The sequence below is a fragment of the Sus scrofa genome, chromosome 10, assembly GCF_054392235.1.
Source record: "Sus scrofa isolate SSC_HxYL_T2T_F1_AM1 chromosome 10, Sscrofa_HxYL_maternal_Yorkshire_Landrace_v2.0, whole genome shotgun sequence".
Classification (NCBI taxonomy): domain Eukaryota; kingdom Metazoa; phylum Chordata; class Mammalia; order Artiodactyla; family Suidae; genus Sus; species Sus scrofa.
Window position 1 is genome coordinate 53393759 of NC_139392.1, and position 17362 is coordinate 53411120.

General features: G+C 36.4%; 1 protein-coding gene across 28 annotated transcripts in view; it reads left to right on the forward strand.

Moving 5' to 3' along the window:
* Positions 1 to 17362, forward strand: part of FANCC (FA complementation group C) — a 264288-nt gene that overhangs the window by 35745 nt on the left and 211181 nt on the right. The gene's annotated exons all lie outside the window — the stretch shown is intronic.

Consider the following 17362-nt stretch of genomic DNA (forward strand, 5'->3'; position numbering starts at 1 on the left):
TGCTTGATGTTATTTTCATTTTTCTATTACAACCTATAGAGAGGCTATCTACTTTTTTTGAGCCTGACTGACATACAGTAATGGAAGTGATTAGATGGCCCTACAGCCTGTCATTTTTCTCTGTACAAGGTAGTAAAAGAGTTACCATCAGCTCCCTTTGAAGCAGTTGCCCAAACTTGTCAACAGACATTGGCTGTAAGTCTCCCTCTAAGAAAGTGGGATTCCTGAAAATCTTAGGAAGAAGAAAGGAGGGAACAATCAAAGAAGTGTCTCCAGTGGAGGGATGTAAATTTTGAGGTGAAAATACAGAAGTACCAACAGAGAAGTCCTTTGACTAATCGCTACCTCTAGATGCCCTAAGATGTTTGTTTTCATTATTTAAAACAAAAAACAAAACTCAATGTAGGCCTTGCCCAGAGAAAGGGCTAATCCCTGATTTGGCCAGATCCTGAAACAGTGGCCTTATGTCTTATTTGTTGTCCTTTGTCTGCTGGCAGGTCCTCTTGCCCCAGTCTTTTACACATACTGTTCCCTCTGCCCCCTGTTCACTCTATGAACCCCTACGTGTTGTTCAGGTCTCTCTCTGGGAAACTTCCTTGACACCCCAAGTCTGTGGTAAATCCTCTGCTGCGTCTCCCATGCCACAGGACATGTCTCACATTGCAGCTTTCGTTGAAGTTCAGTGACTATGACTAATTTTATCATTTAAAATGAAAGGGATTTTAGGAGATTTTTTTAAAAAAGAGGGTCAGCTAGAGTCACAAGGCATTTCTCTACTCCTTAAACCAGGAAAACAATAAGTTACCTTTGAACCTAATTACAACTTTGAAACATTTTAGAAAGAACTATACCATAAGGTCTGCTGTGGATGAGAGCTAGCCTGCCCCAGTCCCATTGTGAATGTCTTGAATGTGAATGCTGGTGCTCATGTTTAATGTTCTTTATTTTGTTATATAATCCAGCTATGAAAGCCAGCCCAGTCTTGTCCCAACACACAACCTATGCTGCTTTGGCTCACTCCATATATTCTACCTGCATTTTCACCACTTTCAGCCTGCGGGTTCTCTTTGCCCACTTTAGCAATTAGCCCTTAGCCCCTTCTGTTAGAATGGATATTTACTTTCATTAACCATGTGTTTTTCTTCAGGTAGTACTGCCTACAACTGTTTTTTTTTCTTTCTTTTTTATCCCCCATTTTTGGCTGCCCAAGGCATGCGGAGTTTCTAGACTACTTTTATTTCTGTGCTCAGAGGAGTTTAATGTGCTTGACATGGTGTAATCCACTAAGAGTTTATAATTTCTTAATTTATATTTTACTGGAACCCTATTGGAAAATGCAAATGAATTACCATTGGAGAAGAAAGAAGTAGCTTTTTTTTTTTTTTTTTTTTTTTTGGTTGTCCTTTTAGGGACACACCTGTGGCATATGGAGGTTCCCAGGCTAGGGGTCTAATTGGAGCTGTAGCCGCTGGCCCACACCATAGCCACAGCAACGCTGGATCCTTAACCTGTTGAGTGAGACAGGGATCGAACCTACATCCTCATGGATACTAGTCAGATTTGTTTCCACTGAGCTTCGATGGGAACTCCAGAAATAAATATCTTAAAGATACATGAATTCAATGTGGAGTCTAAAAGAGGAATGAAAAAACATTTTGTGGGCTGAGGCATTGACCTAACGAGTAAGCCTAACTCAAGCTTCAGAGTCTGCCTCTCAGAGTGGCTTTGCTGTCTGCTTACCATCACAGTAGTTCTTGGGAAGTAATAAAACATTTTATATTGGTTTTTATAAAGAACAACTAGTCCTGCTGGTGAGAAAGAAGAGGAAATATTAAGATCTAAGACCATGTTGGTTCTTGGTATTAACAGTTCAGTTTTGGATAAATTAAAGGTTAGTATGTCTAATTAAATCATAGTTGTGAACTAAAATGTGAATGTGTCCATGATAGTCGTCAAGTTAGTGACCCTGTTTCATTGCGTACTCCAGCCAGGATGAAAGTTCCCCATCAGGTAAATGAGGAATTATGGAAGTTGGAGAGGTAGTCAGTTTGTGCTCTGAGGATAGGAAGGAGAAGTCCGTTATTCATGTTGAAATATTCTCTAGAAAACCAGGGTCATGGATGTAAAATATGAAGCATCAAATATTGAAGGCACTAGGCATTACCTAAAATAACCTTTGGTGTGCGTAAAGGTTGGAAATGTGGAGGGGGGATAAAAATTATACTTTTATTATACTACATGTAGAATACAAGACCAAAAATATAGTCACCAAACTGTTAATAATTAATACATAGGACATGAGATTAGAAGATCTTTTTTTTCTCTTTATAGGTCCATAATTTTAATGTGATTTTCTTTCTTTCTTCCTTTTTTTAGGGCCACACTGCACATGGAAGTTTCCAGGCTGGAGGTCGAATTGGAGCCACAGCAACACCAGATCCGAGCCGCGTCTGCAACTTAACACATCAACTCATGGCAACGCCAGATCCCCAACCCACTGAATGAAGCCGGGGATTGAACCCGAGTCCTCATGGACACTAGTTGGGTTCGTTACCACTGAGCCACAATGGGGACTCCCTCTTTGCTTTCCTCCTTCAAGCTTTTCACATTATGGATTAAAACTGTCTCCCGTGTTTTTTTCCACCAGCTATTTTGTTTTTTGATATTACTACTGATGGCCACCACAAGGTCAGAGGAACCTTGTTGAAGGTTTATTACCTGCTCTTTTGTAAATTTCATCTTGGGCACTACTGTAAGGCACAAGTAGTAATGTTAAACATTACCATTAATCATTTAGAATCACTGTGGTACCTCTCAGTTCAGTAAACTGATGATCCATGCTTCTGTAGTAATACTGTTTTATATATATAGTATTGAGATGATTTTAATGGCAGAATTTTATGTGACTAATTTATTGCGGTTAAATTCACATAAAGTAAGTCACCATTTAACTATCTTGAAGTGTATAATGTGGAGAACCTGACTAGTATCCATGAAGACATGGGTTTGATCCCTGGCCCCGCTCAGTGGGTTAAGGATCTGGTGTTCCCGTGAGCTGTGATGTAGGTTGGAGATGCTGCAGAGGTGGCTCAGACCCTGCATTGCTGTGGCTGCAGCGTGGGCCAGCAGCTGCAGCTCCAATTGAACCCTTAGCTTGGGAACTTCCATATGCCGCAGGTTTGGCCCTAAAAGACAAAATAAATAAATAAATAAAATAAAAAAATAAAGTGTAGAATGCATTAAGTGCATTCACATTGTTGTGTAATCATTGTCACTATCTAATTCCAGAACATTTTCATAGCTCCCAATGGAAATTCTGTGCCAGTGAAGCAGTCACTTCTCATTCCCAGTTTTCTCCCCAGTACAGCCCTTGCTCTGCTCCCTCACATCCATCCCTGGCAACTGCTAATCTGCTTCTGTCCTATGTATTTGCTTCTTTGGGACATTCTGTATAAACGGAATCATACAATATTTAGCTTTTTGCATCTTTTCTTCTTTTACTTAGTATAATGTTTTCAGGGTTCTCCATTGTAGTACATATCAATATTTCATTCCATTTTATGGTTAAATAATTTTATCCATTCATTGGTTAATGGATATTTGGGTTGCTTCCACTTGTCTTAAATTTATTTTTTATTATTATTATAGTTGATTTACAATGTTTCATCAAGTTCTGTTGTGCAACGAAGTGACCTGGTCACACGCATTTCCCTGTGCTGTGCAGTAGGATCCCATTGCCCATCCATTTCAAATATAACAGTTTGCATCAAACAAACCCCAAAATGCCCATCCTTCCCACTCCTTCCCTTTTTCCCCTTGGGAACCCCAAGTCTGCTCTTCTTGGCCATGATCTGTTTCTGTTTTTTGCTGGTTCTTTTTAAATAGGATCATCTGTTCCATATTTTAGATTCCACAAATAGGTGATATCATATGATATTTGTCTTTTTCTTTCTGGCTTACTTAGTATGAGAGTCTCACGATCAATCCATGTTGCTGCAAATGGCCTTAGTTTGTCTTTTTTATGGCTGTGTAATATTTCATTGTATATATATACCACATCTTCTTAATCCATTCATCTTTTGATGGACATTTAGGTTGTTTCCATGTCTTGGCTCTTGTGAATAGTGCTGCTGTGAACATAGGGGTGTATGTATCTTTTTCAGTGAAAGTTTTGTGTGGATATATGCTCAGGAGTGGGATTGCTGGATCATATGGTAGCTCTATGTTTAGTTTCCTGAGGTACCTCCATACCATTTTCCATAGTGGTTGCACCAATTTACATTCCCAACAACAGTGGAGGAGGGTACCTTCTTCTCCACACCCTCTCCAGTATTTGTTATTTGTTGACTTGTTAATGATGGCCATTCTGCCTGGTGTGACGTGGTACCTCATTGTAGTCTTTATTTGCATTTCTCTAATAATTAGTGCTATTGAGCATTTTTATATGCCTGTTGGCCATCCATATGATTTCTTTGGAGAAATGTCTATTTAGGTCTTCTTCCCCTTTTTCAATTTGCATGTTTGTTTTTTTGTTGTCGAATTGCATGAGTTGTTTGTATATTTTGAAGATTAGGCCCTTGTCTGTTGCATCATTGGCAAAGATTTTCTCCCATTCTGTTGGTTGTTGTTTTGTTTTTTAAATGGTTTTCTTTGCTGTGCAAAAGCTTTTGAGTTTGATTAGGTCCCATTGGTTTATTTGTGTCTTTATTGTCATTAGTCTAGGAGGTGGATTAAATAAGACGTTGCTGTAATTTATGTCAGAGTGTTCTACCTATGTTTTTGTCTAGGAGTTTTATATTGCCTGGCCTTATATTTAGGTCTCTAATCCATTTTGAGTTTATCTTTGAATATGGTGTTGGATAGTGTTCTACTTTCATTCTCTTATATGTAGCTTTCCAGTTTTCCCAGCACCATTTATTGAAAAGGCTTTCTTCCACTGTATGTTCTGTCCTCCTTTGTCATAGATTAGTTGACCATAGGTACTTGGTTTTATATCTGGGATTTCTATCCTGTTCCATTGGTCTGTATTTCTGTTTTTGTGCCAGTACCATATTGTTTTGATGACTGTAGCTTTGTAGTATTGTCTAAAGTCAGGAAGTTTGATTCCTCCATTTTCATTTTTCTTTTTCAATATTGCTTTGGCTATTCAGGGTCCCTTGTGTTTCCATACAAATTTTAAAATATTGTGTTCTAGTTCTGTGAAGAATGTATTGGTAATTTGATAGTGATTGCATTGAATCTGTAGATTGCCTTAGGTAGTATAGTCATTTTGACAATACTGATTTTTCTAGTCCAAGAGCATGGTATACCTTTCCATCTGTTTGTGTCATCTTTGATTTCTTTTATCAGTGTTTTATAGTTTTCAGAGTATAGGTCTTTTGTCTCTTTAGGTAGGTTCATTCCTAGGTATTTTATTCTTTTTGTTACGATTGTAAATGGGATGGTTTCTGCTTCCACTTTTCGACTATCATCGATAACACTAATATGAATATATGTAATTTTTTTTTTGTCTGAATACCTGTTTTTTATGTTCTTGGGCCTATACCCAGAAGTGGAATTTTGGGGTCATATGGTACTTCTATGTTTAACTTTTTGAGGAGCTGCCAAACTGTTTTCAATGGTTCGTTTCACCATGTTACATTCTCAACAGTAATGTATAAGGGTTCCAATTTCTCCACAACTCATCAATACTTTTATTTTCTTTTGTATCAGTAGTTTTATAAATGATTTTAAAAATATTTAACTATATTTGATTTACAACATTCTGTTAGTTGGGTGTACAGTTTCAGATCTTTTTCCTTTACAGTTTATTACAAGATATGGGCTAGTTCCATGTGCTATACAGTAAATCCTTGTTGTTTTATCTATTTTACATATAGTAGTGTGTATCTCTTAATCCCTCTCCCTCTCCTTTCCCCTTTGGTAACCATAAGTTTATTTTCTATGTTTGTGAGTCTGTTTCTATTTTGTAAATAAGACTTATATTATTCTTTAAAATTCCACATATAAGTGATATTTGTCTTTTTCTGCCTGGCTATACATGGTTTTGATTGGTACAACAATTGAAGTCTGAAAGAGTCATTTACAACTTTTAGTTATATTTGCTCTGTAATACACTTGAGTGGTATTGACATAGTTCTCAAGAACATATTTCTTATATAAAGTCTTTTATATTTAGGAAATTTAATTTATAACAGATTAATAATTGGGTTTTAAACTTTTCTTGAATGGTTACTTTGGAGTAATAATCTAGTACTTATTCCTTTTTGCTATTATTTGGATTCTTTTTTTTTTTTCTAACTTCTTGATATACACCTAATATATTGATTTAAAATATTTTATTTTGGTAAAATATACTTAACATAAAAGTTACATAACATAGAAGTATGCATAACATAAAAGTTTCATTGTATGTATATTCCATAGTTTGTGTGCCCATGTGTCATTGGACATTTAGGTTGTTTCCACATTTTAGTTACTTGAACAATGCTGCTGTGAACATGGGTTTCAGTTCTTTCAGATATATACCCAGAGGTAGAATTGCTGCATCATATGGTAATCCTGTTTAATTCCTTCAGGAATAGTCATATGCTGTTTTCCACAGTGGATGCATCATGTTACATTCACTCCAACAATGCCCAAGAGTTCCAGTTTCCCCACAACTTCACCAGCAATTATTTTCTGTTCTGTTTGTTTGTCTTGATGATAGACATCCTGATGGGTGTGAAATAGTTTCTTGTAATGGTTTGGATTTGTATTTCCCTGATGATTATCAATGTTGAGTATCTTTGCATGTGCTTATTGGCCGTTTGTATATCTCAGAGAAATGTCTATTCAAGACTTTTGCCCATTTTTTAATCAGGTTTTTTGTTGTTGTTATTGAGTCATGTGGGTTCTTTATATATTTTTGATATTACCTCATCAGATGTATGATTTCCAAAAATTATTCTCTCATTTTGTGTGTTGTCTTTTCACTCTTGATAGTATCTTTTGATGAACAAAGTTTTAAGTTTTTATGAAGTCAAGTCTCTTTTTCTTTTGATGCTTGTACTTTTGATGTTATATCTAAGAAAACATTACTTGGATGAGCCTTTCCTCTCTTTTCTTCTAAGATTTTTATAGGTTTAGCTCTTATAGTAAGATCTGTGCTCCTTATTGAGTTAATTTTGGGTATAAGCTGTTTTAAGTGTGTAAAAAATATATGCAGTTATAGCTATAAATGCTTTAATTATATCCTCCTTGTTTTGATTATGGAACTATTCCATTTCTTCTTGGAGTTTTGTAATTTTTTTGCCTTACATAAGTACTGTAGTATTTGATATATACAAGTTTTAAATTATTATAGCATCCTGGTGAATTGGATTTTGTCTTTATGAAGCGAACGTCTTTCTCTAATAATGATTTTTGCTCTAAAACCTATTTTGTTTAATACAAATAGCTACACTGCCTTATTTTTGTCAGTGTTTGAGAGATATTGTATGTTTGGCTTTTAAAAATCCAATTTAATCATCTTTTTAAAGCTACTTCATTTTAGTATATTTACATTTGATGTGACCAGTGATAAATCAGCCTTTATTTCCTTCCTTCTTCGAGCTTCAATATTCTAAATACATTTTCTCTCCTTTTGTGAACTCTTTTTGATTATTTATTTATTTATCTATCTATTTTGATTATGCCACCCCACAGCATATGGACTTCCTCGGCCAGGGGTCAGATTGAAGCCACAGCACTGGGTTCTTAACCCACTGTGTGGAGCCGGAGATCAGATCTGAGTCCCAGCACTGAAGAGACTCTGCCAATTCCCTTGGCCAGTATTGGAACTCCTGATTGATAATTTTAAAAGAAATCACTCCAGGAGTTCCCACTGTGGCCCAGTGGATTAAGAATCAGACTAGTATCCATGAGGATGTGACTGACTCCTGGCCTCGCTCAGTGGGTTAAAGATCCAGCTGTGCCATAAGCTGTGGTGTGTACATCACGAATGTGGCTCAGATCCTGTGTGGCTGTGGCTGTGGCGTAGGCCAGCAGTTGTGGTTCCAATTTGACCCCTAGCCTGAGAACTTCTATATGCCACAGGTGTGGTCCTAACCAAAAAAAAAAAAAAAAAAAAAAAAAAAAAAAGAAGAAAAGGAAATAAAAAATCACTCCATCGTTTATTTCTGTTTCTAAATTACATACCCTATGTCTATTCTTTTAATGGTTATTCTAAAAATTCTCTTCCTTATGTCCTTTTTCCACTTTCCTGTTTACCTTCCAAATACACTACTTCTAGGGAACTCACAATAAGGCATTTATCCTTCTTGGGATTAATTAGCTTCTAAGATCTGTGAATTAATGTGTATGATGGTGATGAAAAGATACAATTGAGAGGTGTTCAGTTTCCTTAATGGTAATGGATTTGAAAATCTGTAGGAAGCCCCCTTAGTAGTTCTCATGAGGTTTTATCCATTTTTGGTCATTTACCACCCTCCATGCTTGAATGTTACTGTTCTGGATCCCAGTGACATGCATGACACTCAGTAAGTAGAAGTAATTGATACACAGCAATCCCCACACATTCTTCAGAATTTACTGCAAGATTGGATGGAGATGAAGACCAGTTTTCTGGGAGCAGTCCCTCAGCAGACATGTCCAAGCACTGTTCTCAAATGCGTGTGCTACAGTAAAGGTTAAAATTAAAATTTTTTTTTTTTTTTTTTTTTTTTTTTTTGTCTTTTGTCTTTTGAGGGCCACATCTCGCAGCATATGGAGGTTCCCAGGCTAGGGATCTAATTGGAGCTTTGCCGCCAGCCTACACCAGGGCCACAGCAACACCAGATCCAAGCCACGTTTGCGACCTACACCACAGCTCATGGCAATGCTGGATCCTCAACCACGGAGCGAGGCCAGGGATTGAACCCGCAACTTGGTTCCTGGTCAGATTTGTTTCCGCTGTGCCACAATGGGAACTCCCTAAAATTAATTTTTTTAAAAATTTGTGAACAATAGAGAATTTTGAATTTTGGAATTAATATGAATTCTGTGGAAAAGAATGATTTATGAATTTGCACATGATTAGAAGCCCTAACTATGGGTATTAACACATAAAATTATTATTGCCCTGTGAAACATAAGTGTAAAAGTCAGCCACCCTTTTATGGTGTGCTCTCTTTATGGATAACTCATGTATATTTTCTTCAAGTTTCATTCGTAGGAGATAGATAGTTTTATACATAAGAATTATGTATGCTTCCGATCATTTACCTTACCAGATTATTTAAAGGTTCAGAAAATTTAAAAAAGAAAGGCTGAACCCATGTAGAACTTTAGAGAAACTGTAGGAGAAATATGTGAAATATAAAAGGAGAAACTATAAACCGAAATGAAACTCTTAGATGAAATAAACTCTTAGAGGAATAAAATAGTTGAAGAAAGAGAAATGTGATTGGAAGTAAGAAAAAGAGAGACGTTATAGTGCTAACCAAATGTAAGTACTGGATGCAGATATTCAGCCAACAGTCAAGGTGGACGAGCACAGAAAATATGTGTCATGGCAAAAACTTGATGATGCAAGATACACGTACCAGAGTTGAATCTATGTGCTGTGTGTTATAACTATTACCTATTATGAGAACATGTAAAGGGAAATTTACGTAAAACACAGAACCACAGATACCCGTGTGAGAGTGCAGCTTGCCAATGGAGTTTATGTCAGGGCATGCTAAGATTAAGCAATGACCTTGAGATGGTCCAGTGGTTTTTCAAGTACAAGTCAGATATATGAAGTATATCAGTATCTTATTTATAACTGTTAATATGTGCTAGAGCATATAGTTACTACACTATTCACAGCAAGCTTAATTTTCTTCTATTATGGTCATAACAAAGACAATCATCTTATATAAAAAAGCTATCACTTGTACAATGAAGTTGTAATAAAACCCTACTTTGAAAATAATTCTTGATGAAACATTAGCCTTTGTTTTAGAGAAAGCAAGAATGTTTTTACATAAAAAGGAAACTATTTTATCCCATTCATTAATGTTAGATTCCAAACATTTTACTTTTTTCTTCTTTTTTTTTTTAATTTTTTTTTTTTTTTTCTTTTTTGGCTGTGCCTATGGCTTGTGGAAGTTCGTGGGCCAGAGAATGAATCCAAGCCACTGCTGCGACCTACACCACAGCTGTAGCAATACCAGATCCTTAACCCACTGTGCCGGGCTAGGGATCAAACCAGTGCCACCTCTGAGACAAGTCCAGATCATTAAGCCACTGTGGCATAGTGGAAGCTCTTTTATGTATTTTTACAATTAAAGTATAGTTGTGCCAGTTTCTGCTGTACAGCAAAGTGACATATATATATATATACACACACATATATGTATGTATCTTTTTTTTACTATTATTTTCCATCATGGTCTGTCCCAGGAGATTGAATATATAATTCCCTGTGCTGTAGAACCTTGCTCTCCATCCATTCTAAATGCAGTAGTTTGTATCTACCAACCTCAAACTCCCAGTCCATCCCATACCTTCTCTCCTCCCCCTTGGCAACCATGAGTTTGTTCTCTGTGTTTGAGTCTGTTTCTGTTTTGTAGATAGGTTCATTTGTGCCGTATTTTATTTTATTTTATTTATTTATTTATTTATTTTACCTCTTCTCTTCCAATTTATTTATTTATTTATTTTAATAATTTTTTTTTATTTTCCCACTGTACAGCAAGGGGGTCAGGTTATTCTTACATGTATACATTACAATTACATTTTTCCCCCACCCTTTCTGCTGTTGCAACATGAGTATCTAGACAAAGTTCTCAATGCTATTCAGCAGGATCTCCTTGTAAATCTATTCTAAGTTGTGTCTGATAAGCCGTATTTTAGATTCTACATGTGATAGTATATGGTATTTGTTTTTTTCTTTCTGACTGACTTCACTTAGTGTGATAATTTCTAGTTGTATCCATGTTGCTGCAAATAGCATTATTTCATTCTTTATTGTGGCTGAATAGTATTCCATTGTATATATGTACAACATCTTCTTAATCCAGTCATCTGTTGATGGACATTTAGGTTGTTTCCATGTCTTGGCTACTGTGGATAATTCTGCTATGAACATATGTGTACATGTATCTTTTTGAATTATAGTTTTGTCTGAATATATGCCCAGGAGTGGGATTGCTGGATCATATGGTAGTTCTATTTTTTAGTTTTCTGAGGAACCTCCATACTATTTTTCATGGTGGTTGTACCAACTTACATTCCTACCAACAGTGGAATGTAAGTTTCTTCACACCATCTCCAGCATTTGTTATTTGTACACTTATTAATAATGATGGCCATCATGACCAGTATGAGGTGGTACTTCCATATGATTTTGATTTGCATTTCTCTAATAAATTACTGATGTTGAGCATCTTTTCATGTGCCTACTGGCCATCCATATATCTTCTTTGGAGAAATGTCTATTTAGATCTTTTTTCGATTGGGTTGTTTGTTTTTTGTTGTTGAGTTGTATGTATGTTTTGGAGATGAAGCCCTTGTTGGTTGCATCATTTGCAACTATTTTCTCCCATTCTGTAGGTTGTGTTTTTGTTTTGTTTATGGTTTCCTTTACTGTAGTAAGATTTATGTCAGAGAATGTTTCATCTGTGTCCTCTTCTAGTTTTATGGTGCCATGTCTTATGTTTGTCTTTACACAATTTTGAGTTTATTTTTGTGCATGGTGTGAGGGTGTGCTCTAGTTTCATTGACTTCCCTGCAGCTGTCCAGTTTCCCCACACCACTTGCTGAAGATACTGTCTTTTTTCCATTTTATATTCTTGCCTCCTTTGTCAAAGATTAATTGAGCTAGGTGTCTGGCTTTATTTCTGGGCTCTTTATTCTCTTCCATTGATCTGTCTGTCTTTGTACCAGTACCACACTGTTTTGATTACTGTGGCTTGTAATATTGTCTAATGTCTGGGAGAGTTATGCCTCCAAAAACTATATGATCATCTCAATAGATGCAAAAAAAATTTGACAAAATTGAACATTTATGCATGATAAGAACTCTTACCAAAGTGAGTATAGAGGGAACATACCTCAACATAATAAAAGCCATTTATGACAAACCCACAGCCAATATAACTCTCAATGGAGAAAAGCTGAAAAACGTCCTGCTAAAATCTGGAACAAGACAGCGATGCCCACTCTCACCACCTGTGTTCAACATAGCATTGGAAGTCCTAGACACATCAGTCAGACAAGAGAAAAAAAACGAATGGTATCTAAAGTGGAAGGGAAGAGGTAAAATTATCACTGTATGCAGACGGCATGACCCTATATATAGAAAACCCTGGGCGATCTCTTGAGCTGCAGTGGGTTAAGAGTCTGGCATTGACACTGCAAACGTTTGGGTCACTGCTGTGGCTCAGGTTTGAGCCCTGGCCCAGGATCTTCTACATGCTGCAGTGCAGCCCTCCCCCACCAGAAAAAAAGAAAAGAAAAAAATAAAACCCAAAGGACCCCACACAAAACCTATTCAGTCTGATAAACACATTCAGCAAAGTAGCAGGATACAAGATTAACATTCAGATATCATCTGCATTTTTGTATACTGACAAAAATTCAGAAAAAGATTGTTAAAAAATATATATCTTTTTAAATCACAGCAAAAAAAATTAAAAATACAAAAAATACCTACGAGTAAACCTGACCATGGAGTTGAAGACTTATATGCTGAGAACTATACAACATTAATAAAGAAAATTAAAGAGAATATGGAAAGATACCCTGTGCCCTTGGCTTAGAAGAATTAATATTGTTAAAATGGCCATACCACCCAAAGCAGTCTACTGATTTGATGTGATCCCTGTCAAGTTACCCATGATATTTTTCACAGAACTAGAACAAATAATCCAAAAATTGATATGGAAGCACAAAGGCCCAAAATTGCCGAAGCAATCCTGAGAGAAAAAATAAGCCAAACATTTTACTTTTATGTCAGATACCCCGTTCTAGTACATAGATTATCAGCAACTGGGGACATGAATCTTTGTAGTTGAGAAATTAAATTTCAGAGCTTTTGAGAGAAATTGTGAATTGGATTTGGAAAAATAGGGAAACCTTGTTAGCAGAAAAAACCAACTTTACTACTGTATAGCAGTGGTAAAATCATCTATACCAAGTCCCTTGTCTTGGATATCTGTCTTGAATTTTTATACAAGAGAAAAATGTCATGGTCTGTACATGTGTGTTGGAAAAGAATTTCTGGACTCAGTATTGGGGTGAAAAGAAAGATTATTGGGCATAGCAAGGTGGAGAGAAAGAGTTTATTGAGTTAAAAGACGCTGCAAGCTCAGTCGGACGACTTCCTGATAATCAGGGAGAGCTGATTGGGAGCACCTGGATGTGTCTGTTTTTATAACCCAGGGAGAAGAGAGATCTTGCCATACACCTGTTGACCTGATGATTGGTTGGGGAAAGAGGGTTCTTATGATACACTTACCGGTTGGTTGGGGCGTATAAGGCCCCTATAGGAGTGAGGTGAGGAGTGGGCCGCATACCTTTTCCAGTAGGGGCAGGAAGGGGTAGGCCAGGTTGCTCAAGGTGGGAGAAAGGGCATTACAATGAGACCGGTGGGGTGATGATAAGGGTCTATTCATTCTTGTCTTGGCCAGAGGCTTTGAGTTCCATCTCCTTGAAGGGGTCTTGAAATGCAACAAAAAGAAGTACTTTTTATTCAGGAGAAAGCACATTGCAGGTATGCAGCTTCTCTCTACAACTGCCTGCCTTTGGGTTATAAAGAAAAAAGAAAATTTTCTAGTTTAACTTTTTGAGGACAATTTGAATAGTTTCCATTTCGGAAATTATGCAATTTCATATTAAATAGCCAGTGGTAAGGTGGTCAGAGGGAAGTGTTCAGTTCATTCTGCATCATCAAATTGATTTGACAAAAGGAATTCTTTTAACTATGTGGAAAGCATTTTGCTCCCACTATCCTTTGGCAGCGGCAGTCATTGTCTGTGGTTTCCCAAAGAACTTTGGGTGGGTAGCCTTGGGGATGTGTAAATAGAAAACAGCAGACGGAGAGATTGCCTATGACAGTTGGAAGGACCCACTGAGAATTTGAGAATAAGACTACTGACCCTGATGATGTGGGATGGATTGGAGTTGTTAGAGAGATTTGAGAGAAGAATTAAGCAATTTGAATATAAATGAAGAATGCAAATGCTCAGAATAAAGTGGTAATTTCTCCTTGAGAAAATAAGCTCCAAATTTTAGGTTGAGGTCCCTGAAAAATTTTGCTTTTGTTAGAGATAAAAACAAATTACTTTTTATATTCAACCTCATTTCCTGTTATAACATGTCATCAGTGATCTGTGTTGTGAATGAATAGGTGATGTGTTTCTCAGTGAATGGTTCTGTCTCACGAGACACATCACCTTGGGCAAGAAATTTAGTCTCTCTTTGCCTAGTTTCCTCATCCGTAAAATGGGACTGTAAAGATGAATTGAGATATGTCTAAAGAGCTTCTGGTTGTCTTTGCCATAGAATAAGCACTGTTTTGAGTGCTAGCTGCCATAGTAATTATTATTATCATTTTTATATAAATAGGTTGAGAAAGTCTCTTGAGGAAATTATTTCTCCCTCCAGTAACTTTAGTGTATTTGATGTATTTTTATAGAACTGAGTCAGGAATGAATTGTTTAGTATCTAATGTGCTTTGTAATTGATATGTCCATGTTACCTTTGAAAAATTAACTTTTGAAAAATATGGTAAGTATTTTCTTAGCTTTTTTTCTGATTGATACATGAGCCAATAAATGTCACATAAAAAAAAATATAGCCATATGGGGCCATTTAGTGTAGGGGCAAAGAACTATTACACACCCTGGTGGTCCCTAAGGGCATTATTATATTACAAAGCTATACAGCAATTCTTAATAGTGGCCAGTCCAAAGTCATCCAGATTTTAGGATGTGCTTTTAAAAAGGCGTGGAATTGTATAATTGCTTTTTAAAAAGATCTCCATCATGAATACATATAGTACATTTTGGTGCTTAAAATTCCTCTTTGATTTTAGCAACTGTCAGGTTTAGTATAGTCTTAGGTGCATTGAAATGCAAGATTCATGGTTTTTGTTGTTGTTGTTGTTGTTGTTGTTGTTGTTGTTTCAAAGCCTTAAAGCAATGTGAGAGAAACAAAGTTCTTAATCTTCCAGATTTTTATTCTCCTCTTGTCTTTTGTAATATTGTTCATAATGTGTAATAGGGTAATGGTGGCTTGAAGCTGTCTTGGTTTTGTTTAACCTATGCAATTGGTCAGAGTTTTTGTTGTGATAAGTTTGTTCATTTTGTTTTGTATAACATTGCCCTTTAAGTAACAAATTCTCTAACCTGTGAAGAACAAAGTGGAAGATGGATGCTAATTAAGGTTTTTGTATTTAACTGCTTAAGTTATTAATTTAGGACTCCTAGAAATAATAGCAAATCTCCCCATTTAGAGATGGGTCAAGAACTGCACAGTGGGTGTTCAGGAATATGTGTATTGGATGATAAATAAATGAATTACATCTAGATGTGACCATGTTCAGAAGAAAGCAGTACCTCTCCCACTTCTCTTTTCAGGAGCAAAGAAACCTTTCCTGGAAGCCTTCATCCCCACAATACAGTCATGGCTAGCATACAGTCATGACTAGGGGAGTGGGATTACCTTGATAGACTTCAGTGGAATAGGCCTTTTGGGTAAACCACAAGACTGTACTGGTTATAAAAATAATTCACAATTATCACAGGAAATTGGGAAACTAATGAAAAGTATAATGAAGGAAATGAAAAGCAACATCACATGGAGCTAACTATTATTCATGTTGTAGTGTTTAGCTTTGCAGTTTTCGATGTACATGGATATATTTATGTGTATGAAGGAAAATTGCAATCATATTGTATATAATGTTTTAGAGTCTTAAATTCATAAGTCTAACACAAGCATTATTCCATGTCATTAAATGGTGTTCTTCTAAGATGAGATAGGAGTTCATTGCGCCCTTTATATATGGCTGTATTACACATTATTTAATTAATTGTTTGTTTTTGGAAATTTAAATAGATGAAGGTACCTCAGAAAACTGAATATAGAACTACCATATGACCCAGCAATCCTACTCTTGGGCATATATTTGGACTAAACTTTCCTTGAAAAAGACACATGCACCTGTATGTTCATTGCCACACTATTCACAATAGCCAAGACATGGAAACAACCTAAATGTCCATCAACAGATGAATGGACTAAGAAGATGTGGTACATATACATAGTGGAATACTACTCAGCCACAAAAACGAATAAAATAATGCCATTTGCAGCAACCTGGATGGAACTAGAGACTCTCATACTAAGTGAAGTAAGTCAGAAAGAGAAAGACAAATACCATATGACATCACTTATATCTGGAATCTAGTATACGGCACAAATGAGCTTTTCTACAGAAAAGAAACTGGTGGACTTGGAGACCAGATTTGTGGTTGCCAAGAGGGAGGGGGAGGGGGTGGGATAGACTGGAAATCTGAGGTTAATAGATGCAAACTATTGCATTTGGAATGGCTAGGTAATGAGATCCTGCTACAGAGCACTGGGAACTATATCTAGTTACTTGTGGTGGAGCATGATGGAGGATAATGTGAGAAAAAGAATGTGTATATGTATGTGTGACTGGGTCAGTTTGCTGTAGAGTAGAAAATTGACAACACTGTAAACCAATGATAATAGGAAAAATAAAAATCATTGTAAAAAAGAAATTTAAATAGTTTTTTACTATTGTAAATAGCTTTTTACTATTGTAAATATGCAGTGAATATCCTTTTTACCTATCATTGTATATATCTTTGGTTATTTCCTTAGGCTAAATTCCTAGAAGTAGGTTAACGGGCAAAACTTTGACATACTTTCTCAGTTTCCCTCCAGAAACCTTGTCCTAGTTACGCACAAACCTGTATATGAGTGGCTATTCAACTGTATTTATGTATTTATTTTTTGCCATTTAGGACCTCACCCACGGCATATGTAAGTTACCAGGTTAGTTGTCATATTGGAGCTACAGCTGCCAGCCTAAACCACGGGCACAGCAGTGTGGGGGTCCAAGCTGCATTTGTAATCACGGCAATGCCGGATCCTCAGCCTACTGAGCAAGGCCAGGGATCAAACCCGCATCCTCAGGGATACTAGTCAGATTCATTTCTGCTGTGCCACAACAGGAACTCACTCAACTATGATCTTGCCAGCACTTGAAATTATTTTTTAATTACTAATTTTATAGGCAAAAAGTGGTATTCTTTTGTTTTACTCTGGGTTTTTTTTTTTTTTTTTTGGATTATCATTGTTATTGAATACTTTTCCATTTGGT